The sequence below is a fragment of the Sinohyriopsis cumingii genome, chromosome 6 (genome assembly GCF_028554795.1).
Source record: "Sinohyriopsis cumingii isolate HCF-2022 chromosome 6, ASM2855479v2, whole genome shotgun sequence".
Taxonomy (NCBI): Eukaryota; Metazoa; Mollusca; class Bivalvia; order Unionida; family Unionidae; genus Sinohyriopsis; species Sinohyriopsis cumingii.
In genome coordinates, this window is record NC_142966.1 from 66,653,798 (window position 1) to 66,680,879 (window position 27,082).

The 27,082-nt window shown below is 36.1% G+C and overlaps 1 long non-coding RNA gene across 1 annotated transcript in view; it reads left to right on the forward strand.

Moving 5' to 3' along the window:
• The window catches only part of LOC149797118 (uncharacterized), a 37,683-nt gene extending 23,443 nt beyond the window's left edge, over window positions 1-14,240 (forward strand). Inside the window, exons 5-6 of the long non-coding RNA XR_016421774.1 lie at window positions 10,758-10,933; window positions 12,284-14,240. This is a non-coding gene — a long non-coding RNA (uncharacterized LOC149797118). The remainder of the gene's footprint in view (window positions 1-10,757; window positions 10,934-12,283) is intronic.
• Window positions 14,241-27,082: the final 12,842 nt, after the last annotated feature.

Genomic DNA, 27,082 nt, shown 5'->3' on the forward strand with positions numbered 1-27,082 from the left:
ATTTTTCAATAAGAATACGCCATATAGCAGTCTCCAAGTTAACATTCCAATTCATATTATGGTCCCATAGAGCCATTAGCATGTTAAGTTCCCGTTATGGCCCAAAAGTGCCATCCCCACGTTAAGGTCCCGTTATAGCCAATAGTGCCATGCTATTGTTACTTCTGCTTCATTTTGTTCATGATGTCAGATGTGAATTAATTCTAGTGTTTCATACTCTGACGAAAATTAGAAACCCGTTTTGTGATGATCTTCTACTTCTCCGGCGACGAAGACGTCTTCTAATGAGGTCTCTCCAAAGATAATATTTCCAAAATAATGTTTTCAAAATATGTGAAATAGTATATCCAGTTTCTTTTGGCTGAACATTTCGTTATGTGATCAGTACTGACCAAATCAAATGCTCCGATATAAAATCAAGTCATTCATTAAGTAACCAAACAAATGATTGATAGCATATGTGAATGTTGATTAAACGTTTTGAAAAGAAAAGTGCTTTTATCCATGTTACAGAATCAGCGATTAGAAAAACACCGTCATCTTCTTCACCAAATGGTGAAACAACATCCATCGGTCTAACGAGCAAGCACTCTCGTTCAGCGAGGAGAATTTATATGAATGCTGATATGACAATTGTTAAATGTGGCTGCTCCTTGTTACGATCTAGTAATGTAAGTATTGTATTGGCAGTGATGTTATTAGCAAACAAAAGACGATAGAAAAGACATCACACTCACATCTTGGGATCTTATGGAGGAACAAAATTTAACTTCAGTTCCATATTAGTGATGGATGGAACTCCATGCCTGATCCTCACAGAGGATACATAATGTATCTCCTAATTTTACTTTCATCGAGATGTTAGAGTTGGAACAAGAGGTGCAAGCGTTGATAGGTGGAACATGATTAATGGAAACAGAAACATCCAAACGGTTTTGACAATAATTGCAGCGTTTTCAACTGTCTCACCAGAAGCTTTAGACCATGCAACTCTGAGAGGAAAACAAAACGTAGCATCAGCTTCCAGGACGATGACAGGCACAGCTATAGAGATGGCAGAGAAACGAAAACAAAAAAGAGTTTCCATCTCCACTAGCTTAAAATGATACATACGTTGACAACAACTACTTATAAAATTGGTTGGATCAACATAAAGACGTACACACCCTTGCGAACAGAAGAGAGAAAAGATAGAAGTGATTGCAGAAGTCAGACCAGAACAGATTAACCCAGTTCAGACATTTTCACTCAAGCTCAGTACTCGTCGGCCACGTAAAGTAAATTAGAAAAATACAATGTAGCAATGCTGTATATTTCCATCTTGAAAATTCGGGCTCTGATGAATACAGTGAACGTCATATTTAATGCACATATCTACAATATTCCTTGAAAAACACGGTTTGAAAGACAAGACCATACATTATTAGAAAAAAAGAAAGAATAGGTACACTACAAATGTTGTGATAGGCGAAAATGATGTTTCATATCCAGAATAACATAACGGTCACAACCACAAGTCGTGAAGATAAAAATATATAGCCATGATGTCAAGTTTCCTAGAACCAAATGAATATTCATTCTGCTGTTTACACAGCGACGTGGCTGCACAAATTACAGATATAGCCACCGAATAGAGTTAAAGATGTCAAAACGATCATCTGAGCCAGAAACAACATGACAAATATTGGACGATGAGTTCCGAAGATACGCTTGAATCGTATCTGAAAGAGGCATGGACCCTCGTCTCTGAGAAGAATATTTTAAGTAATTGGTATAAAAATATAGGTGACTATATTTTGTTATACCTCCATTGATTTCTATGGAGACGAAATGTATGAAGTTCTCGTGCAAAATACATTCATAACAAAACATTTACAAGCAAAATATCAGGTGGGAACTGATGAATTATCATTACTTGTGCAAAAGACCAACCTCAATATATGGCAACTTCATTACAAATCAAAAGCAATCAAGAATGGATACGTATATAATTGAGAAGGCGTGGGCGGAAGAGAAGAAGGTAAAGGAAAGGAGAAAAAAGAAACATAGAAGAAATTTCCGACAGTCAATGCAAACTGGGTCACAATCGAAGATAAACTGAGGCAGCGAGCAGAAGGAGGCAAACGAGCCGACTTTGTATCACCTTGTCCCTACCCAAACATCTTAGAGTAGAGACAAATTGAAACAAAGTTGATCGACCTGCGATGTCTGACCCTGGAAACGCAGCTAGTAGGGAAGAAGAGTATGTCAGAAAACCAAGCAGCCTTTTAACAGGGCTACCCTGATATCTGGAAAATATACTACTGCCAATCTGTTTATGTTTGTGTATTTGAGTATGTCTACGTCTGAGTTTACAACAAAAACGTTAAACCCCCTACCCCCAATGTTATGTTCTGATTTGGGTATAATGTGACAATAAACACTCCGGTCTTTGCCTGCTTGTGTTATAGTATATCATGGTTGGTGTGATGGCAAATCGTGTTTATAAATATTCCAACACTTGTGTGATAGTTGATTCCATGCATGAAAATATATTGTATTTAAAGAGACATCTATCCTATTGATTTGGATAATTGGTGTGTGCGATTTGAAGCAAAATGTGAGCATTTGATAATTTCTAACAAAATAAAACAATACAGTTCCCTATATTGCCCCATAAACTGTTTCAACAAGTAAACAATTCATAAAACGATCCCATTACATTACATGTACATTACACATTCGGTTTTGACCACATAGAACTATTCCCAGCTTAAATACTCGTTGCAATCTAACAGTGTAATTCTCATTTATTTTTGACACCACCGTGTCTTTTCTATATTAAGCCTAACAGTGTAATTCTCATTTATTTTTGACACCACCGTGTCTTTTCTATATTAAGCCTAACAGTGTAATTCTCATTTATTTTTGACACCACCGTGTCTTTTCTATATTAAGCCTAACAGTGTAATTCTCATTTATTTTTGACACCACCGTGTCTTTTCTATATTAAGCCTAACAGTGTAATTCTCATTTATTTTTGACACCACCGTGTCTTTTCTATATTAAGCCTAACAGTGTAATTCTCATTTATTTTTGACACCACCGTGTCTTTTCTATATTAAGCCTAACAGTGTAATTCTCATTTATTTTTGACACCACCGTGTCTTTTCTATATTAAGCCTAACAGTGCAATTCTCATTTATTTTTGACACCACCGTGTCTTTTCTATATTAAGCCTAACAGTGCAATTCTCATTTATTTTTGACACCACCGTGTCTTTTCTATATTAAGCCTAACAGTGTAATTCTCATTTATTTTTGACACCACCGTGTCTTTTCTATATTAAGCCTAACAGTGTAATTCTCATTTATTTTTGACACCACCGTGTCTTTTCTATATTAAGCCTAACAGTGTAATTCTCATTTATTTTTGACACCACCGTGTCTTTTCTATATTAAGCCTAACAGTGTAATTCTCATTTATTTTTGACACCACCGTGTCTTTTCTATATTAAGCCTAACAGTGTAATTCTCATTTATTTTTGACACCACCGTGTCTTTTCTATATTAAGCCTAACAGTGCAATTCTCATTTATTTTTGACACCACCGTGTCTTTTCTATATTAAGCCTAACAGTGTAATTCTCATTTATTTTTGACACCACCGTGTCTTTTCTATATTAAGCCTAACAGTGTAATTCTCATTTATTTTTGACACCACCGTGTCTTTTCTATATTAAGCCTAACAGTGTAATTCTCATTTATTTTTGACACCACCGTGTCGTCCCGATATTAAGCCTATGCACATATTTATCATAGGATTTCTTTCATGATCCCATATCACCTCAGATGTAAACCTAAAGGACGCCTTGATAATAATCATATGACCCCAAAGTGCAACCTATATTTAGTTGCAAAAATTTAGTTTGAAGTCGCAAATTTTAATTGTTCGATCGGTAATACAACTCCTCATACTATAATTTACTTACTCTTTTCTGACATGGAAAATACACGGCCATGCCAGATGTACAATCCTCTCACTATGGAAAGTTCTATAATACGTACATCATATACCCAGCCTTAGCTCACGTCATTAGTCATAAGCAATAACGCTATTCATTTTTTTCTGGACTACATTCTGAGTCAAGCTGAACAATTTGTCTCTTGAAGAAATAATATGTACCAGTGATGGTTGTTGCTGTTGTAAATGTTAGAACATTTATTCAGCTTATTCAGAAAACATTACCAGCAGTCCATTAGCTTTCTAAAGCGTTCTTTAGATAGCTTAGTGTTTACTATTAGTCTGCACAACGAGCCACCTACCCTCTTAACCCTTTTGTTAGATATTTCGGCTGTGAGCTAAATTGAATAAAAATTGTCGTGACTTTCCTAATGGTGTGTTCAGGCTCTGAGCGGTGGTACATAGTTACCTACTCATGCTGAAATAATTTTTTCTTGAAAGTGCTACCTTTTATTATACATCATTTCAATCTTTTAGTCCCTTAGTAGAGCTTGTACGCTTCAAGCAACAGTTATATTAATAATTATATAACTTTCTATATAAGGCTTTTTTGCAGGTTATACTGTTAATACAAACGCAACGTGCTTTGTATTCCTTTGTTTTGCATATATTAAAGATAGCAAAGAGGTAAGCGTAACATGGCTGTTACTGATCGTCTAAATTTATTTTATTCCTTTTCAATGAGAACATTTTCTTAGAGCAATGACAACGCATTTGGGAAGTTGGGCATACAAATCCACTTGGGATACACACCCAAACTACTGGTGCTGAACAACATATATAGCTACGGGAAGATGTCCAGTTGTTGCTTTCGGTCTAATTATATTTGGAAAGTGGCCGAAAGTCAAAGAACATATCAAGGGATGAGAGGGTATGTCGTTCTTTCTTCTCCTTTTTATTACACTCCTATTTGAATCTATAGTATCTCGTAGTAGGATTTTTGCAGCATAACATGATAGGTATTATGTTGCTGTGATCGATTGCGCTCTCTCCCACACAAAATACAAGAAAAGAGCAGCACCTTCCCAGAGAGAATGGCGATGCGTCGTTTTGAGAGACGATCTTCACACTCATATAGTGAGGATAGCATGGATATAGGACGTGCCATCCCCTAACAGAGGATCCGCACCCTCCTCTCTCCTGAGAGCACGCCCACTCGAAACACTCTTAAAGTGTATTTATTTTAAAAGCTGGGATCGAGTGCGCGCATGCCATAAACGAGAGAATGACCCCTCCAGGCAAGAGGAAGTCCGCTTCCAGCAAAGTGGCAGAGTAACGTCGTTATTAATGAGGAATTGGTATCCACCCTCCTATTATACACTACAAAAAAGCATTCTCTCATGGCGATCAGTCATTCGGCCAATCCTGGAAATGATATACAGCATTGTAGTTCTCTTAGTTCTGTAGAGTTTCTTTCAAACATCAAATACGCCATTTGATTCAGGGGTCGGTAACCAATCATTGGATGGGTACCGATAACCAGTCACCGGGCAGATGCCATCGGTAACCGGCTGCCGTCCACAGAGTGTTTGCTGATAGATATCCGGACTCATACCATCGGTCATCTGTCACAGGTAATTGTTCGTCATTTGTCGAATACTGGGCACCGGTATAAATATACAGATTCAGGTCGATACACCCCTTCTCTACGCTACCAATTTATTCCTAGAAAAGAGGGAAAGAGTCAGCACTTATTTACTCTAACGGGATTTGGTACTGTATCGATGAACCCCTTTACCTATGTTATTCTCTATGGGATATGGAGTTACTCATTTTAGCGATATGATTATCTGCGCCACACAGCGCCCTGTATGACCACTTCATGGCCTGATGGGAGTGCGTGGTTTGAGGGGCGTGCAACTCCACCGCCTGCTTTGTGGTACTCATGCAGGAAGAGAGGGTCACTAAACGACGTTGAAAGGCGATGATGCTTTCTCGCAAGCTGATTACAATAGCCGGTCATGTCACTACACGTCAGATGTGACAGGCAGTTGACAGAGCAGCATGATGACATCATGCATAGTTTGCTCTAATGTAATAATCTCGTAGCAGACCACAAGAAGAGGCCTCCATCCTCTTTGACGTCCCCTGCCTTCTTCCATTCGATTTACTAGTTAGTTCAAAAAGAATATGTAGGGTATTTTAATAAGGCGGTAAATGAAGTCCACCTCCTTCTCTCCCACCTCTCAGCACGTATGCTCTGAACCCTTAGGTCCAGAGGATACTACTTTGCTCTCTAGTTTGTAAAATATATCGGGATGCTGATTCAAGGGTCCATTTTTCTAATGCTCCTTCACTTGACCATGTTTAAACCGTAGAGGCGTTGTAGTCAAAGACATTATCACCATAACCTAGCATGACAAGCTATTTTCAGCTGCTTTAATCAATCGTATGAACGAGGAATCTCTATATCATTTCACTCTGCAATACCTAGTAGGATCAGTTTGGTATACATCTAGACATCTTTGGTCTATGGCGTTGACACTGTTTGTAAAGTTACTCCACCTCCGCAGAGATGTTGCACAGTAAGTTTTAGAGGTCGTGATAGATTATAGCACGAATCTGCTTAGGGATGATGCTCTGGGAACCGATACCATAAAAGACAGATTTACCCTTTATGTTACTTCCCACTATTTGATGGCTTATGTTCTTCGCAGCAGCTTCGCTATCGCATCCAGACCGTTCTTTTGTGAAGTTTCAGGTTTGAAAGGATACGCAAACACATAAATTCTAGGTAGCAACTCATTTTGGAGCTCACACCTGAGCCTTCGTCAAGGAGACGGAAGGCTGGAAGGGTAGGTCGAGGAAGCCTGACGATCCCACTTTCCCAAGAACCGGGGTAGGGGGTAAGTAGCCCTAGGGATTCAATGCCTGTTTCTTTAACACAAGTAGGCGTCCTAACAGCCTTCTTTTCAGACGTCGGGGAACACGGGAGATAGTTGGGTTCTGTCAATAATAATGGACTTCCTGCGACTTCGCTTCAGGAAACCTTCGCACCTTTAAGTACCCAATCGTTTCTCATCAATTACAGATCTCCAAAGTAAATCAAGAAGCGCAATCCCTTCCGTAGAACAAGCACTGTAGCGAATATAAGAAACGTCTAGTCACCAGCCATGTACCCCGACATTTTCCTAGCACCCAGAAAGAGCTGAAAGCTTCGAATAATGCGAGAGGAATCGTTCGAAATGGAGACTGCAATAGTCAGGAACTTTATCTGGCTTCGCACCTTGGCAGTCTCCATCGATTATCGGGTTGAATACTTAAATATAGCTAAGGTTCTGATAACCCTATCTACACCTTGTAGATGCATAGTACGTTGTACATCGGCCGCAAACGGTGATGGCAATTGACCTAAACAGGGTACTTCGTGCCAGTGGGAAGCCAGTACAGGTCTTTTTGAGTGAAAGGTATTTGTGCAAACACGGACCAGCACTAGAAAAGTGCGTACTTATCAATCGATTCAAGTTGTGAGTTCCCTTTTTTCGATCACATAGGAATAGTGTTCAAATTTGAACAACTTAATTTTGATTGGATGTTGTAGCTTGCCGCCGCATCCAATGAAATTCACAGACCCGAAGCACCGAAATATCTGCTCGATATGCCAAGGTGTAGATAGGGTTATCGGAGCCTTGGCTAGCGAAGATGCTGATCCAGTGGTTCAATCGAGACAGGTACCTGAATGAAGTTCCATTATAAGCTAAGCCATCGAAGCACACTCGGATATGTTCACTGACGTGACATGGTCAGGCTGGGGCGTTCTCCTAGAGCCAGAAAGTATACTTTTCCAAGGCATTCGGTTTCCGGAGGAAGTCCTGTATATAAAAATGAGAATGAGGACGGTGCTTACAGAATTTGTTATTGCGAATAATGTAACTCACATTTGCTACCGATACGTGTTGCTGTCGGTGTTCGACCATGTTTAAAATGTTATACTGGGGACAATTTCCGCGTAATTAGCTTTTTCGTCCACGGGCATCTGTTTGGGAGTATATTTGCGCGCTTGGCGAAGATTCGCCGATCCGATGATTATATAACAACCCGAAGTCAGTGTAGTTGAAACCGATAAAAGTCAATGAAATAATAGCCGTATCGAAGCGATTGCAGATTCTCGTGCGAGAGCGTTGTGGATTTCTCGGCAAGAGGAAGTTCAGAGAGGAAATGTATGATGTTTGGAAAGTAGTATTTGGTTATATAACTTTAATTTCCAACAGGCAAACACTATCCTTTAAAGTTTTATAATAATACCATGCAAGTTAGAATCTTAAAAACGTTAAAATATCATAACAAGTGTGAATAGAATTATCAACTCTTAAAATGTAAACACATGCCAGAAACAATGGAATATTGACCAATACTTCATCATTCATGGAATACTTCACAAGACAGTGTAACTATTGATCATATAAGGATGATATAAATTCCAGTTTGAAGACTATCATATACACGTTGCACGGCAAAAAAATCATTGCGGTAACGTTAGCTGATAATTTTTGTTTTCATTAATTTACAGGATATTCGTTGTGTAGTTACTATATTCTAACGCCTGCAGATAAATGCTCTCTCTCTCTCTCTCTCTCTCTCTCTCTCTCTCATCTGAGAAAAACAGGAAAAGGTAATACTAACAAAACAAAACAAGTTAATATCTGAGCGGTACTTTTATGACCTATGACTAATTATTTACTTTCTGTAAAGAACATAATCTAGACAAGAACACTCAAAGTCGCATCACCAAACAAACCGAAGTTTCCAGATGAAAGAAACCAACTGTTCAAACTCAAGATGGAAGATGCAAGAACATGAAATTGCGACGGAATTGTAATAAATATATTACGATAACGTCGATTGTGACACAATATTGGACTCGAGTTATTACGTCATATACTGCTCATTAGGTACCCTACACACACACACACACACACACACACACACACATATATATATATATATATATATATATATATATATATATATATATATATATATATATATATACGTGGAAATTGACAGCACTACACTCAAAATGGTTGATATACTCAGCAGACCAATCTATTCGCAATAATTTCAACGTTATATGAATAACAATTGTCTGGATCCAAACCATCAACCCCTTATACATGATTTGGTGTCATGCTTTTACATACCTATTGTATTATATGTTTGCTGCTAAGATACCCGCATATATCTATATTTGTCGTATCTACCCATCTTCTTGTACATATATACATACACGGATCGATCTGAAAATATGAAAGTCGATACATACGTAAAACGGCATTTACATAAAACATCCAACAAAAACTTCAAAGTCAGGAACGTTGTAATATCGCGTTACTTAATGTTCTTATCGGTACATATTAAAACTGTTTAGTATTGCTGCTTACTTAAAATTTGTAGAGTTTCAATAACTTTCCCTCTTTCATATCCATATAAAAAATCTTTGTCAATCAAGTCGCGTAAATTTAAATAAAACAGCATACGTTGGTTGACCCAGATTAGCGTACCATGGGGGAATTTTTTTAACTTACGTATGAGATAGCACGCAGAAATTTTAATAAACATAAATTGCAACTTACCTATGAGCAGGAAGGTCCACGCTTGTACTGGCAGAATATTTGCGAAAGAAAGGAAAGGATCCAATGGTCAAATCGAACACACATATGTAATTAAAGTGGAAATCCATGAATAACAACATTACAAATTAAAAACAATTATTATTTAACTTTATATGAATTTTAAATGCAATGTGGGCCAAAAATATGATTATATCAAAACTATTTTTTTATCAATATTAATTTTGAAATATTATTGATTTCAAGAAAGTGTAACTGTTATTGTGTTCTTATTTACGTACGAGAAGCATGACCATAAGCAACAGTTTGTCAATTTTGGTCCATATTGGCTATTTTGAAATGAAATTACATGCTTAACCTTGTAAGAACATGTATGTCACCATCAGTATATGACCTATAATCATCAAACATCAGTCGATACGCTGACTATATTTCGTAATCGAAGCCAATACAGGTATAGAAAGTTCGACTGGAGCTTTGCATATGATAATCAGCGTAATTGCATACACTTTACAAAAAAGTGATCTTCATTCTTTTTCATTGTAATCCAACAAAAAAGTTGACATTTTAGAGGAAATTGTGCTATAAGGTATTTGCGTCCTTACTGGCTTCGTCTTTACATCTGTAAAAAAAGACCACTAAATGGCACGTGTCCATAATTAATAATAATAATAATGAGGATTTTGTACTGCGCCTAATCTTTAGAAGCTCGGGGTGTTTTACAACATTGGACAACACGTATAACATAAGAAACATATACAATGATACGATTACAAAACACAAACACCATGAAATTAGAAAACATAAAAAAACATGCTGAAAATATTTAAGGTAGGAAACTTTATAAGGTCTTTAAGTTTGTTCTTGGAGTGAGTTTTAAGAGCACTCTTGAAGGGGATCACCGTGTCTTTGTGTCTACGTTCAGTGGGCAATTCATTCCACGTTGATGGGCCCTGGTATGCAAAAGAACGTTGTCCATATGAAGAGGAGAGTAAGTATCTTGCTGGTGTGTACACATGGGTATAGGTATGTTGGACTGGAGTCCGTTAGTGAAAAGTAGCACAGAGAACAAATTTTTTGTTTGACAAATTAGTCCAAAAAAAGTTATGGGGAAAATCTATATTAATCCATAGATTGTCAGAAATGTGAAATGCCATTTTCAAACGCAATCCACATTCCTGTCAAGGTATGATGGCATGCTGCTGTACTCCGTATTATTCCTGCTACCTGGCTATGGAGCTGGGCGAATCGTGCTGTCTTCCGATGTGTTTCTGTCCAGGGGAGTGCATTCCTGCATGTGGAACCTCCGTCCCTTGGCTCGTTGCTCTGAGGGTTAAATTACGAGAAGCCAATAAAATCCAGGTAAGAGAGAGTGACAGACAGATATATATAAAGGCAGGTTTGTACCTTTATTATTAGAAAGAGTACACACTAGAATGTGGCAAATATGGAAGGTGACTATTATTAAAGAAATAACATCTATTTACACAGGATAATACAGAAATAAATACATATATGGTGAACATTCACCATAAGAATGAAAATATATTACTATTCATCTTGATCATAATTCGTTGTCAACATTTTTCTAAACATTTTATCAGTGGGATTACCATTTCGGCAGCCACAACTACTATGGATCTTTAGTGACTTTGATGATTGTTTTCAACAGCGAAATCGAGATACAATTTCAGAACATTTATTAAATGATTTGAATTACTAAACCTTAAACTGGTTGCAAGACACAACCAAGAAGCAGCGAATCTCATTAGTAATGTAGGTAAAACATTGTCAGTCTCCAAATAAAGTCTGATATCCCTATACTACAATATAGCGGGTCTTACATAGACGAACATTGTCGAACTTATTTGCTTTTTGGCGGTTTTCTCCCCGACTTTTATGTGATCTGTAAGATGTCTGTATTGTTTTCGATTGTCATAAATTCCGCCCATGCTAAAAAATAACATCCTTCCGCAACGTCTAATATTTAATTTTGGATAATTGTGACATCAGCATTTCATGTTAAAGAGCATAATATGCCAATTCATATTTATTGAAAAAGTAATTAAGTATATTTGCCATTCAGAATGATTAGTCACCAAAAGCTTTATCAAAAATGTTTTTAAAAAAATTATAAAAGATGCTAGATGTTTAACACTCAATCTACCTTCTTCTATCATACTAATTTGTGTTGTTCTGCTTGTTTATCAAAACCGGTATTCCGCACAAATTCTTAAGCAATAATCATTTTTTAAATCATTTTTTGTAAAACTTCCTGATGGATTTGGCAAACTGAGAACTCACATGTCGGTTAAGATAAAGTCACTTGATTTTAAAACAATAATGCTACCATATATCATTACTACTGTCCCTTAGATTCCATTCCACTAAATGTTTTATGTACACCTTGTACTTTGTTTTCAAGATGACATTTAACAGTCTCTTATTTATTCGTGGAAAACTCAACTTCAGGTAAGATAAAGTAGAAACCCAGTTAAATTTTAAGAATGCACATCTGTATCGGGGAATATTTATGCACCTATTTGATCACTTCTGTGCAATATTTCAATCCAGCGTAATACTGTCTCGATCGGTCGATTTTATTCTCACTTTCGTTGAAAATAATTCCATATATATATATATATATATATATATATATATATATATATATATATATATATATATATATATATATATATATATATATCACAGGGTAATATCCTGGGTGACTGCATGGCTGTTTGCTGTTGTCCTCTGTGCGTAATGTGTCAGCTGAAGCGAGAGCACGATTTCATCCGACAGCATCCGAACAACGACTAATGATCTGACTAGTAGACCCTAGCAACAGTGCTACCTATTAAAGGTTTTAGTACATTTGGAACAATACTAGATTATTGCATATTCCATTAATTTTTTAAAAAAAAGTTAGATACTGGTCGTAACTAAATGTTTGATAAAACAAATAAACAATTTGGGATGTTTTTCAAAGATTCTTTCCAATTAATGGCAGCTAGCTAACATTCCTTTGCTACCTGCTTCTCCCACGTGTAGCAGCATCTACGACATTTTATAAAAATGTTTCATCAAGACGTGCCATATCTGTCTGACATTACTGAAAAAGCCAATTATAACATAATTTAAACTGTAAAGCTATAAAAACAATTGAAGATGATTATTCCTTTAATATTTCCTGAAAACTGTGAACAGGATAATATAATTGTATAAATGCACATACATTTGATTAAACAATATCTAAAATTGTATTTGGCAGGAAGTTTATATATTAAGAAGTTATGGTCCCTATGTGAGGTTTTAGTACATCTGGAAGAATACCAGATTATTGCATATTTCATTCAATTTAAAAATTGTTAGATACTGGTCGTAACTAAAATTTCTGAATAAAAAAAACAATTTGGGATGTTTTTCAAAGATTTTTTTTCAATTAATGAATGCTAGCAAACATTATTTTGCTACCTGCTTCTCCCACGCTTTTTCTTTGTGCCTTTATCTGTATATAATTGTGATGGCTTTCTCATGCAATTTGTGGAGTTTTGTCTTCTAATAAAACCACAATTTAGATTATGTGTCTCATTTAAATAAGAAAATTGATTCGTTATATTTTCCGTCTTGAAATTAAAATTAATATTTAAAAAGTCGATAAGTTTAAAGTTTTAAGATAATTCAGATTACAAAGACACAAACGCACACTCTCTCTCACATACACACAAACACGCACACACGCACACACATATATATACAATGTCGTATAAGCATTGTTTTACAAAGTATCGTCTGAATATGAATGAACATGTCCTATATTTTAGCCCTACTATTCAGTATTAAAATAATAGCAGCTTATGTCAAATCAGGAAGACGATGGCGAGGAAGAAAAATATGCTCACACCGTTATTTAAACGTGGAAAATAAGTGGAAAAAGTAATTAAAACATTTTGTATCAGCATCGACGACACTTGAAAATTGTTTTATCAAAACGTGCCCAATCTGTATCGCACTTTTGGAAAAGGGAGAAAGTAAGACACAATTATAAGATAATGGAAACTGTAAAGCTATGAAAACAATTAACGATGATTATTCCTTTAATAATTCCTGAACGTTGTGAATATGATACTATAATTGTATAAGTACACATACATTTGATTAAACAATATCTAAATTTGTATTTGGCAGGAAGCTTTAATATTAAGAAATCTTGTTTTTATGTGTATTGAACGTTGAATGGTTGTGTGAAATTGAAAATGTCATTTAAATCTATACGGTGACGTTTTGTTTTCTAAGCATTAATTGTAACATTGAAGATGTTGTTTAAATGTTAAGGTGCCTTTCCATCTATATAAATAAAATCTGAATATGACATTTAAATGTATATCACAGTTTTAGTTCAACAAGAATATTAATTAAAATATATTTAAATCTATATCGTTACATTTCGTTCAGTAAACATTTAAATCATTTACATCTTTACCGTGTCTTTTCTTCTTTAAATATATAAGTAAACAACGTATTAAGAAATGCGATTCCATTTTTGTATGTCCATAGAAGGATGTCGAATTATTCCATATATGTGTATCCAATAAACCGAACTATTTATGAAATGTATCACATTATAATTGGTATTTTGAGTTCTAGCAATTAAAGATATTGTGATTGATGTTTTAATACTTAATTTGATATATTGATAAATAAGCACATGCTATGTCTTACTATCCTTTAACACTTTATTTTATTTTATTTTATTATATTTTCAAAGCTGCATTTTCCACTTTTCGAAACAAAGCGTGAAGATGTAGAATACATTCCCATAGTTGAACGAATGAAATATTTTGTTTCATACGCATGCGCGTAAATTCTCCTCAATAACAATTTTTGCGACTATAAAGAAAACAAACTGGCAAAGAAACATAAATTTTATTACGATGATGTGATCTATCGTAACGATGAACTACAAAACCTCGTTCTCACATCTTCTGAGAAACAAATCAGAACGAAATATAGAAAGCCGTTATTCTTTCAAAGGGTGGATTTTATATGTGTGATAAAATTTGGTGATAGAATTACGATAAATAGTTACAATTCATTGGCAAATATATGCCTTTTCAGTATGATCAACATTATATGAATGATCTACGATCGGTGAGTCCCTGTGAACAGACGCTTCGAAATACAGAAACCCAGTTGTGCCTATCATTGAGACCCTCATGCCACCATATCGAGTCGGTTACCGTATAAAGTCTATCATTGCGATACTCATGGCATTATATCGAGTCGGTTACCGTATAAAGTCTATCACTGAGCCGTTCATGGCACCATATCGAGTCGGTTACCGTATAGGGTTTATCATTGCGACTCTCATGGCACCATAACAAGTCGGTTGCCATATAAAGTCTATCATTGCGACCCTCATGGCACCATATCGAGTCGGTTACCATATAAAGTCTACACCTTCACAGCAAAAATTACAGCCATACACAAAACTTTTAATTACGTTTGAATATCCTCTCAAAAGAGGTGTTATCTTTTCGGATTCCCTTTTCCTTCGGAATGCCTTACATAATCGTAAATATGTCAACCCGTCAATAGCCTATCACAGATTCAAGTAACTTGTTTTCATACAATCTGAGAAAGGTGTCATATAATATTGGTCACCTAGTTACATTGGTATCAAGTGAAATAATGAAATGGCAGATAAAACAGTCAGATCTATCATGCAGTCTCCTTTGTTAGAGTGGAAAGTTCCATATAGTTACTTTAAATACTATATTAAGCATCATGTTCGACAGACGTGGCACGATATGTGGAAAGAAAACACCATAAGGAAACCTGAGGACATTATAACCACTATCTCTAGAGTGGCATTACACATACAGAAACCAAATCACACATACGCACATACATACATACATATATGCATACATACATACATACATACATACATATATGCACGTACACACGCACGCACGCACACACACATACATACATACATACATACATACATACATACATACATACATACATACATACATAAATACATACATACATACATACATATATGCACGCACGCACACACACACGCACGCACGCACGCACACACACACACATACACATACGTCCATACATACATACATACATACATTGGCAAGCAGGTTGGTTGTGTAGATCATATACATTTGTTGCGAAATCTATTTTGACTTGCGTTCTTGACTAGGCATTATCTGTCAAGATTCTTAATACAGGACATGAGTGATGCAAATAAGGGCTGAAGTGTCCAAGTTTTCACATTATGCAAAAGCTTAGTGACCATAATACATGTCATTCAATAGGTAGACGCACGTGCAAATGTCTACATTGATCATATTTTAGTTATATTAGCCCTGATCTACGTCTTTTTACCCATTCTGGTTCTGCGTTTTCCAACATTCCGTCTTATGTTAACTTTAATTCTAACCTGGCAAGTGATCGAAAGACCAGTTAATGTCGAAGTCTTTACCAATGTAAAGCCGTGTTTGCTGCGGATGAAACTCCTTGATTTGGTATGACTAACATCGTTCCGCATCAGATTCCTGCAAAGCTAGAAGCCAGATCATAGAACCAGCGTCCCTACCGTATTTGCCCTGGTAAAAGCGACAGATCTCAAGACCAATAGTTACCATATAAAAACGCCACTCCTCCCTCCCCCGCAAACAAGCTGGTGAGATCCTGAAATATTAAGATGCGCTTATAAAAGAGGCAAGAACTTTCTCGAAACGACGAATTACAGACTTGTTTACCCTTTGTTCAGAATACGATGGCTATTTTTCTAAACATGTTCCATTTAAATATATCCATATCCCGTTTGTTTCTACAAATGAAACTACTTTTGATACATGTGAATATGCCAGTTTGTAGGCATACTCTACGATCACAGCCAATTTTGTCTCATTCAGGAACAGAAGATGATACTGATTCAACATTTAGGACAAGATCAAAGAGGACTAGCACATTTAAGCCTCGCCATCATACAAAGGTTTACTTTATTTTTGAACCTGATAGTACTAAGTGCCGGTGTAAAGAAAGCGTCTCTTAATACTGGCCAATGTACAACTTGATAATCCTGTACTTCCCCAAGTTTCGACAAAGACAAAGAGATCATATCATTTGCAGCAGAAAATAATTTATCTGGCAATGACTGACCTGATAAGTACATCAACCAAGTTCAAAGTCAAAGGTTTGATGATTCCTTCATGCAACCATATTAACGCTTAGTTAAAGGGACCATCCGACGGATATGTCAAATCACTCAGACTTTGTCCTAGCTCAGGTGAATCAATGAGGCAGACCTAGCTCGACTTACATAACATTATTTTAGCACCACATTTCGTTCGGGTATAGCTGATGAGACGAGAGACGAAATTGACAATTCTAATGGCATTTCCATTAAAGGCCTCAGCATATATCCCATTGTCAATAAGTTGATAAGAGTATGCACCTTATAATTGACTAGTTCTCCTCTATACATTTGTATTCACTGTATCTAAAGCCGATTTGTGAACTATGTACCATATATGGGGCATTTGACAATTCTATCAGATACATAGTGCCATTGGAGTTGTATAACATGTTACATATATTTATCAGGAGAGTATTTCCAGTGTTAGTGATCACTGCTTTCGTGCATGTAAGCAGACCCACACAAAATTAATGACTTGTTCGAATAAACACTGCAATAACAGGGTGTTTTATTTGTTTGCGGCAATATTTTCTTCAAACAATTCTGAATGTTCAACGTATGTATTATTCTTCAGTTAAAGTTGGGTTGGCGCAAATCTCAAACTTTACTTTTGATAATCAGGAAGATGCGTTGTCATCCCTATCAAAAGATATCTAATGGTTTCGGGTGTTTTGTTCCGGAGATCAATCTCATAAAACTTTCGCTAACTAGCAAATGAACCTGTGAAAATCTTGAGAAAGCTCAGACTGTCAGGGTAACAATAATCAGCAAAGTTAAAGTGACCTAACAATGTGTTTGTGGTGGGGATTATGTTTACCTGTTTGGTGTGTATGTGTACATTTCTTTATTCTAGTGCCATGTACTTCTGTACGTTGTTAATAAAAATCCTTTTTGTCATATTATTAGGTCTTGAAATTGTAATGATAATAATATAGATTAACATGTTTCATGAAAGACATCGGAAGTTTAATTTCAATGTGCACATAGTTCTAGCTGTAATGGTTTTTAAATGGAATATATATATATATATATATATATATATATATATATATATATATATATATATATATATATATAATTTGCAAGTCTTTCAGACTATGAAGCACTTTGATCATTTGTTGTTCCTCTGTATCATTAATTTTTAATGGGATTACTTTAATCCGGGATCTGTAGTGTTTGGATTTTGACGTGCTTGATGTTGTAGTCTCCTCGTGCATTTGATCACGTGATTTAATTTATATAAACATCCCGTGCTAATTTATTTATGTTTTTTGAATATTATTGTTTGATCCATTTTATTCTGAGAGTAATAACCGCGGGATTGTTATGTTATCATCTATTCAACTTTTTCCATTTTTATATATAATAACATTTAACACTTATTTATTTTTCTTGTACACATGTATGTTTACTTGATGTTAGAGTAATACTTTCAGTCAACATTTGGTTAGATTGGCATCATTTCCCCACATCATGATAAATGTCTTGCGCTTACATTATAACAAGGTTGGGAAAATTTGTTCAAGATTGATTACATGTTATTCTTAGTGACTGAGCGTGCGACTGTTTTGGTCATTTTGAACCCTCCAGAAAATGTACCATTCAATAAATGAGCATTGTACAAAGATGTCATTGTACGATCTCTGTTAAATTGTATAATCTTGACTGCAAATATCTCGCTCAATTTTTACGGCAGATAATGTAAATCAACAATATTCATATTTACTGTTTGGATTTTCTTCCTTTTGTAGGCTTTCCCATATGTTGTTGCACTATTTGAAAAATGGGTATCACAGGTTTTGATGTTACGGCTGATATGTTGCGATGATGGGCTAAGAGTGGCACAAACCTATTCGTGGCTAAAGGGAGGCAACTAATATAATTCAGTTATCAGATTTGATACAGTTATCAAGTGTTAACATTGGTCCTGTATGCCCTTATGTTTTGTTCTCCACTCTGTGATATTCATAGTTGGATGGTGGGTGGGTCGAACGTTACAACGTTATGCCATTATTATGAAAATATTCCTGATCCCCAAATATTTATTCCAGTTTGAAAAGAGTTAATATGAAAGACTTCTGATTCGCTAATAAAACAAAACTTATGCGAACAGGTCCAACGAAATACTTTTAAATTATCTAACAGTTTAGATGAAGCATTTCTACATCTCCCTAAGTTCAATAATAAAAATCACCCTTTAAAATAATGTTGTACTATTAAAAAAACACTGCTCTTTGTCATGCCATCCAGTTGTGTTCCTTTGCTTTATTGTGCTGTTTATGGTGACCAAGACGTCACACCTAATCAAAGATGCATGTCTCATGTTTTGTTTAGCAGCTCACACATACAAACCCAATTATTGTCAGTATCAAAATCAGGTAATACTTTGAGTATCTTCTTTCTTTGACGTATATCATTTTTAATAGTGAATCTGTATATCAAAATAACTAAAGTTTTCAAATTAGGCTGCATGTTTAAATAGGAAAATCAGTTTAGGTAACTATATTCCGTTCTTAATCTCTCTCTCTCTATCTCCCTCCCTCCCTCATTCCTTTATCTTTCTCCCTCTCTCTCCCTCTGCAGTTAGCAAAAATACTTCTTATGTATTGGCGCTACTAAAATAAATATTTTCTCTTATATTTGTACATTGAGAGCGCCGATATCTGTTACATTTAGATGACGAAAAATATCTATTTTGATTCTCATTCTGTTTAGTTCCAATTAGAAAATGTTGCAAATTCTTGGGTCTTCTACAAGCGAAAATTGGTTTATTTTTGTAAGGTGTTTTATGATAACATTTGGTACTTTACCGATTCCATAATAAATTACATGTATGTATGTATGTATGTATGTATGTATGTATGTATGTATGTATGTATGTATGTATGTATGTGTATGTATGTATGTATGCATGCATGCATGTATGCAGGTAGGTAGCTAGGTACAATATATAAACGGATACATAATTGTCATATTTTTCTTTCATTCCTATCTTTTAACATGTGAAAAATATATTTTTATATTTTGACATAAGAAAAATATATCCTTATATTTCCGCATATGAAAATATGTCTTTCCCATCATACCATGCTACACTTGATTGTGTATGCTCCCCAAAAATGAAAAAGGAGCACTTTCTGAGCTAAAACAAAGAAATATAAATTGTCTCACATTATAGACATTGAAATTAATCTTTGATAAATAAATTTGACCTGACACCGTTTGCATCTCCCTAAAGTTAGTTTTCCCCTTAATCCCTTAACATCGACGAGAAACCCATTACGACTCAATGATGGATCGGACGGTCAAGCGATGCTTAAAGATGGGGTCAAATAGTTTACAAAATCTCAAAAACGTAAATTACTGTGACAGTAGGTCAACTCAATCATGTCATTTTCTTGGTTTACTTACTTGTACAATATCAGACTATGAAAGTAAGGCAAATTTACGAAAAGGGGGTGGGTGTTAACGTGTTGTGCCAAAAATGAGTTTTTAAAATGATCTTCTAAACTTCGATTGCGGAGCAAGTTTGGTATATAAATTTCCTATGCTAATAAATGGTAAATTCCATCGTGTGGTATTAAAAAACGATTAATTTTAACTCGTGGCTTAGCCACTCGTTAAAATATCATGTTTTTGTGTGGTACCGCACGATATACATATATATATATATATATATATATATATATATATATATATATATATATATATATATATATATATATATATATATATATATATATATATATATATATGTGTGTGTGTGTGTGTGTGTGTGTGTGTGTGTGTGTGTGTGTGTGTGCTGTATCTTTGATATACCACAAGTTGTTTAAAGAGGAAGAGGAAAAAATCCTACAAACTCGACTTCGGCAAAGAATTAGAGACATAAGTCGCATGCAGCAACGTTTCATCTTTATGAAAAAGAATCTTATAAACAAATGTCCGTAAAAGAGAAACTACTTGATACACTCACAAAACATCATAAATTTTTAGACAACTAACAAATGTGACTGAAATAAAAAGAACAAAAAAGCGTATAATGATAGAAAAGCAATAACTTTGAAAAAGATCCTACAGGTGTCACTCACAAACTGTCTTGCGGAGAAAGGGTTTGCAAACCCAGCCTCCAGACCTGTACTGGAGGAGTTGAGTACAGAACTTAGACCCAGGACTTAAAACTGTTTAGTGCAAAATCAGATAAAATACATTCGAAAATACAAGCTAAGAGAGAAAAAGGTAAGGTGAGAAACTTTCAGGCATTTTAATATTTGAATATAATCTGTTTTAGAACATTATTTTTGGGGACAAAAATAAAAATATTACACTTAAGGGGTCACATACCTAGCGAGTCGGGGGCCCCGAGTGGCCGAGTGGTCTAAAGCGTTCTCCGTCACGGATCACTGCCATCTCACCTCTGTCTGCGTGGGTTCGAGTCTCGGTGGTTCTTTCCGGGGTTTTCCCGGGTTCTTCCTCCACCATTAATACTGGCCGCCATGTATAGCCTCTTTTGTGCTGAAAAATGGCGTTAAACCCTATAACAACAACAACAACCTAGCGAGTCAAACACGTACGTGAGCTTGACTTGAAATCCATAGTTTTCTCTATTTCCACGGACCACAAGACAACATAAAGGGCACTGTCCACCGGTCAATACAGGCAGATTGACAGTGTTTACTTGGGAACCGCGTCGACACAGTTTGATGTGCGTACACTTCAACCTCAGTCTAAAGCGGTATTCACATGGGTGAAGAGGGTCAGATCTCTTCTCCCAAACGACCAAGAAGTTAAAGGATGCATTATCGCCGTTCAATCAAAGTGACTACAATACACAGATATATCTGCCAGCTTAAGGATCTCGGCAACTTACAACTCCCATTAATGGGTTTTCTTGATGGGAAGATTCAAATACAGCTAGAACTGATTCCGCTCGATTTCGAAAATAGGATAATAACGTCTTCTTAGTTTTGCGTACGTCTAATGAATTCGGCGGAGAACATGAGGAGAGAACCCCGTTCCATTTAAAGTAATCTGCCTAGTCTCACTTACATTCCCAAGTGGTCGAAGAGGAATATACATACTCTAACGTCTTATATCCCCGATTTACGATCTAACCCCTTAAGTTCAGTGTATACTAAGATTCTCTCTAGTTTCGAAATCCTCTCGGAGGCTTCTTAAAGGCCGTGTTTCCTAATGCTAGTTTATTGTATCATGATCAGGAACTCTCATAAAGTTTTGGCAAAGGATCAGGAGATTGGCAGGCAACATAAAACGTATACAGATGTCTAGTGACAGCGTCAGACCCATCGCACCGACACCTCCCTCACCTAACCCTCGTGGACGACAGAACGTCGCTATTGTGTATTTCAACATGGTCATAGTTCTGGCTTCCTGAGAATACTTTAGAGTCAGTCGATGCGGTCCATTGTTACCATAGCAAGGTATGCTGCCCGATTGTCGGCTGTTTTGTGAAGGAGGAATCTCTATGTCCTGTCGGTATTTAACGCCTAGTAGTGGCAGTTGCCAACATGTAGATGGACATATCACTTTCGGCAGATTAACTTTACCTCTGCAGATGCTTTTGCGCAGAACGCTTCAAGAGTCTTGCTAGATTCTAGCTAAAACGACTTAGGGTTACTGCTTTGGAGTACAAATACCCTATTCGGCAGTGAAATCTGTTGTGTTGCTTTCAAGTATTTCAATGATCAACCTGATCTGGTCGGTTTTGCCAAACTAAATGCCGAAGTGAGCATTGTATTGGGAGGTTTTATGAAGCATCACTGAATATTTGTTGGATTTTGTATTAATGAAAAAGGGTTGGCTATTCTGTCAAGGACTCATGCTTTTTCATCAATCACACGTATCAAAAGCTGTCGAAGAAGTGCGTGATGGGATTAGTAGAGAGCCTAAAAGATGTTTTCTCCAGCTTTCTACTTCCAGATTGTTCTGGCACCCATAAATGCAGAAACCTTTAATTAATTATTTAATCCTTTGGGGAGCTGCCTAATTTAGGAAGCGACAGTATTTCGACGACTGATTGCTATACAACAAGAGTAAAGAGTTCCCAGGTAACATTTACCTGTCGGTTGTTCAACTACGACACACCTATGAATTATTCTATGCCTAGAGAAAGAGGACTTTGTTTCGTCTCAAGAGCTGGCTTGAAATGATTGAACTTCCTTACCTACCTAAGGCTAGTTCGTGTATCCAGTGACACGATCGACAAATTCCCTGATCGTTTGCAAACTCTTCGGGTCAAGACCTGTTTTTGGGACCATGAACTCAGCTGCTGACCTGATTCTTCATGGACTTTTCACCTGGAAGACACCCAAGGATTTCATCTCAGCTGGAACTGACACATAAAGGTGAACAATAGTCGACAGTGTATCTGGGTCTGTTTGAGTTTCTATGGATTTTGTTTGTGATGAATAAATATGCCTAACTGGATGAATTGTACACATTTCTTTAATACCTTTTGTACGCATTTTCTCTTTGTTAAGCTTACTTTGGGTTAGAAATACATCCCCCATCTCAATCTTTCCGCCCACCTCTCTCGATATGGTTTTTTTTTTATACTGGCATGTACTACATTTCAACTTTGTTTAATTTCCTTCATTTGATCAGTGATTAAGAAATAAGCAGTAGTATTAAATTCTATTTCCAATACTGTACATGATTTCAAGCATATTATCGTGACAATCACCCATGAGATCAGAATTATATTTAGTTAGGTTAATTCCAGTGTAAAAAATACATGTATTTACTATCGTCGTTCCGAATATTAGGCATGGTGTCTTTATTAAACTTAATCAAGATATTTTTTAAAATAATCATGAACCATCTAATACGTAAGTAGGTCATAAAATCTCATTTTTAAGCTTTATTATATTTCCAGTTTAGCCCCAGTATTATAAATTTAGTGGCCAGGCATGAGATTGGTTGTATGTATACTGCTCAGATAGTTCCATGTGACGTCCTGAACTATCTCAAGAAAAGTCACTTTGTCATAAGCTTCCTCAAATAATGTGCAATTACCTAATTGGAAAATGGATCACAGTCACATGTATTTATTTCACTGATGACTTTGCTATTTATGTATCCCAAAAGTTTGTTTTTCATGGATTGTCATAACCTGAGGTATATCTTCAAAGAACATAACCAGCTTTTTTCCCTCGAGGCCATCAAGGGGAATATACATTCAGTGCGACCTATTTTAATTAATTATAATGGCCTTTTTATAATTCAGCTCCATCACAAAGGGTTTATTATGGTGTTATATAGTGAGCTGGAGGCACAATCTTGTCCTGAATTGTAATTAGGTGTTACTTTGTTTCGCTTGGAACCACCGTAGGCCAAACCAGAGCATAGGGACCTGATTCTCATGCATTATACCTTTTAAGAATTGATTATTATGCTCACACCAATAATTGTATTTGAATGCTTTTTGAAGTTTATCTGGCATGGCATTGTTAGTTGGTGTGTGGTCACAGCCTTGTTTGCCTCCCTCACTCCCTTAATGTATAGTGAATGTATGTATGTTGATTTATAATGTTACTTAGCTAAGACTAGTCACCAAAGATTTTTCACTTTCTCTGTGTACCATCTCTTGAAAACAAATATTACTAAGGGTCACATAGCGAGACAAACCAAAATTTACAGAGTGAACGAAACCACTTGGTCCCACGTAAGATAGAAGATTGGCAAAATGACATTGCGACAAAATTGAAGTAAATACAGTTTCTAGTGGATTTTGAGTGGAATAACATCTCGATTTCAGCATGATATTGGGCTACACAGAACAAACACCACCAATATCCTTAAAACAGTCGATATGTGATGGAGACAAGTCTGTACACAATAATTTCCAGATGCTAAGATTAACGGACATCTAATCCTGGCGTATAGCACTTGGTGTCTGCCTACTATCTACCTAATTCGTATATGTTTACTGCTTAGTTACCTATATGCGTCAATATAGCTATCATATCTACCCATCGTCTGTTACATATAGACAAATATCCATATCTCTATAAACCGCTCTTGTGGCATAGTAGTTAGAGCGTCCGCCGCGGATGCTGAAAGTTGCGGGTTCGAACCCCAGCCGAGTCATATCAAAGACTTATAAAAAGGTTAATATTACGACTGGTCGGCCAGGTGTAAGAAAACTTTGACTGGGTGAAACATGATGCCACATGTCTGTGGCATGATGCCCCAATGCTAGACATTACTATAAACTGCCATAATGCAGACACCGTAGCGACATGGCTGAATTGTTTTTTAAGCTACCTTACAAATCCAAAACACACACACACACACTTACTCGATAAATCTGAAAACCAATGCATACATACATACATCCATACATGCATTCATGCATACCTAACTACCTACCTACCTACCTGCCTGCCTGCATGCATGCATACATACATGCATACATACATACATACATACATACACATACACACATGCATGCATACATACATACATACATACATACCTGCCTGCCTGCCTGCATACATACATACATACATACGTACGTACATAAACACATATATATATATACATACGTACGTATGTACGTACATACATACATACATGCATACATACATACATACATGCATACATACATACATACATACATACATACATGCATACATACATACATACATACATGCATTCATGCATACCTACCTACCTACCTACCTGCCTGCCTGCCTGCATGCATGAATACATACATACATACACATACATACATACATGCATATATACCTACCTACCTACCTACCTACCTGCCTGTCTGCCTGCATACATACATACAGACATACATGCATGCATGCATACACACACACGTACGTATGTACGTACGTACATACATACATACATACATACATACATACATACATACATACATACATACATGCATGCATTCATGCATACATTCATGCATTTATGCATACCTACCTACCTACATGCCTGCATGCATGCATACATACATACATGCACATACATACATACATGCATACATACATAAATACATATATACCTACCTACCTACCTGCCTGCTTGCCTGCCTGCCTGCCTGCATACATGCATACATACACACACACACGTACGCAAGTACATACATACATACATACATACATACATACATACATACATACATACATACATGCATGCATGCATGCATGCATGCATGCATGCATACATACATACATACATACATACATACATACATACATACATACATACATACGTACGTATGTACATACATACATACATACATACATACATACATACATGCATACATACATACATACATACATACATACATACATACATACATTCATGCATACCTACCTACCTACCTACCTACCTACCTGCCTGCATGCATGCATGCGCGCATACATACATACATACATACATACATACATACCTGCCTGCCTGCCTGCCTGTATACATACATACATACATACATACATACATACATACATACATACATACATACATACGTACGTACATACATACGTACTTACGTACGTGCATACATACATACATACATTACCTGCATAGTAAGACATGCATGTAATTAGTAAAATAAAATGTAAAGTAAAAGTGATTAAAGTAGGAAAATGACACACATTTATAAATGACCTTACAATTCTAAATGCATATATAGTGAACACTGAAAACGAACACTATGGGTCAATGATTTAATATAGGGTCAGGCCATAATTCGTTTTAAAGTTTCTTTTCACATCTTATAAAAGTCTTTTTTAGGAGAATAGAACTGGAACTGTTTCAATGTGGAGTTCAATATCTTCTACAACAATGGAATATAAAAATACAATTTCATTCAAATTTGTAAACGATTATCACTGTTAACCTTAAATGGGTAGTAACGCACATGCTGGAAACAACATTAGTATTAGACATAGGGTAGTATCATGGGCGACTACATGGCTATTTGTTGCTGTCCTGCATGCGTGATGTGTCAGCTGAAGCGAGAGAATGATTTCATCCGTCAGCACCCGAATGATATCTGATGAGCTCCCAAAACAAGGGTGATGAATTCGGCCTAGCACAAGAACTGCAGTAAGGAGTTTTAAATACCTTTGGCAAACGGTAAATTAGTTATATGTTTCTTCAACTGAATTAAAAGAAGAAACTGGTCGTAACTAATGAAATTCGGTCTGTGTTTCTATTTCTTGTGTGATGGCTTTCACGTGCAATTATTCTTCCACTAGAACTACGATTTAGAGTAATTATTTCATTTAAAATAGGTAATTTTG